The following is a 1,768-nucleotide window of genomic DNA, read 5'->3' on the forward strand; positions in this document are numbered from 1 at the left end:
CTTGATTTATTCACCTAAAATTTGAACAATTATCTAAATGAAATATCTAATCCAACTACTTGTAATAGGATATAACTACTACGTAGGATTAATTAAAATTAATACTCATAAACTTCCTTGAGTGTAAATATATACGTATAATGGATTTCTAAAATATTACCTATTGGTCTGAAATCTATTTGGTGGTAAGGGAATAGGCGGAGACGACAAGGGACTTCATTACCATCAACGGAGTCAATGGAAGGGTGGGATTAAGAGCGACCGAAAGCAGGCTTTCGGTCGCTAAGCATGTCATTTGGCTAAATTTGCCGAACAACTGGTCGAGATGGTTGGTATTTAGGATAGGGTTTCGCGTTTTATAGTAGATTTTTCCCCTCGATTAAACTTATGTGTGCGATATTTGTATCTGTGTGACCCCTGGCTGAGTTAGGTGGTAACTTTGGTTATTGCAGCTTTAAACGGACCTCCCCCATGGCTGAAGCTGCCGGTGAACGCAAGCGCACACAACGTAGCTGCAATAACGCTTCCCCAATTAAGGTCCTAAACCCCTTTCTTTCCATATCGGAATACAGCTAGGCGGAGTCTCAATAGATTCTTCGCAAATGGCCAAGAGAAGAGGTCTGCTGGTTTTATTTGGCTGCTCAACTTTTATTAGCTGCCAGTATGCTATACACGGTATGTGTTTGTTGGCGAGCTTTAGGCACTCAGAAGTTTCTAGCCTGGTTTCTCCAAGGGGGGGTAACCAGATACGTGCACGTGGCCTCTGAGGGACGTCCTTAGCTGGAATCAGCCTTGGTTTAAGGCCGACGAATGCTTGGCTTATTTTAGCGACGCACCCAGCTAAGAAGTCCAAAGAAGCCTGGTCCGCTCATCTGGTAACCCTGTATCCTCGAAAGCATCCAGAGGAATCAAACTCCGGATGGGGACCCGCCGGGTTATCGAGAATGTAGTCCATAACGAGACTCGACAGTTTCACGTCGAACTCCACCCAGTGCTTCTGCATAGATACCGGAGTCTTCGAGTTTTCGTCAACTATGGCCATCAACAGACTGTCTTTGGCAACGTCACTAAGATGGCGTAGCAGCGGGTTGGGGTCAGATGAAGAAGCCCGTTTATGCTTCTTGCTCTCTCTGCCGGTAGTGCTGTCGTTGGTGGAACGATTTCTCCTTTTCTTCTTTCGCCCTTTTGCTTTATTTCAGGTGGATTAGGGATTGCAGATCTCTTTTAAGGAGCTCTCATATTCCTCAACCACCTTTTTATAGTATTCGACCCCCTTCAACTCATAGGAGCCGCTTGGAGCCGAATTGCTAGATATTTTATCTAGCATATAGACCGCCCTCTGGTAGCGGCTTATGTTCTTATGTTATGTTATGGCTCTTATGTTTCTTTTTCCGCCCTGCTCCCGCCGTCGTTGTACTGTGGTTGGTACTGCCGGAAGTTTTGGAGGAAGACGGAAAGTCGTGGCTGGTAGGGATGCCTGGCTTGGCATCCTTAGATGTGGTATGTTTTGCTGCTTGTGCTTCTGGTGTACTATGGTTGGTACAACCAGGAACGCTTTTGATTGTCTGCTGACTGGAGGCAAGAAGGGTGTCCCTATCGGACTCCGTAACGACGGGGCCCGGGTTCCGATAAGGAAGTGCCAAAGTTGATTGTCCAGTGTTCGTTGCAGTGTTCGTCATCAGTTTTGTTTCGGTTTCAGTTTGTGTTTGTTGTTTTTGTTTTTTGTCTAAATCATTTATATTTGGTCGCACGAGTATGCACGGAACGG

Source organism: Rhagoletis pomonella, unplaced genomic scaffold, assembly GCF_013731165.1.
Source record: "Rhagoletis pomonella isolate Grant_MI unplaced genomic scaffold, Rhpom_1.0 Rhpom_scaffold_00003, whole genome shotgun sequence".
NCBI lineage: Eukaryota > Metazoa > Arthropoda > Insecta > Diptera > Tephritidae > Rhagoletis > Rhagoletis pomonella.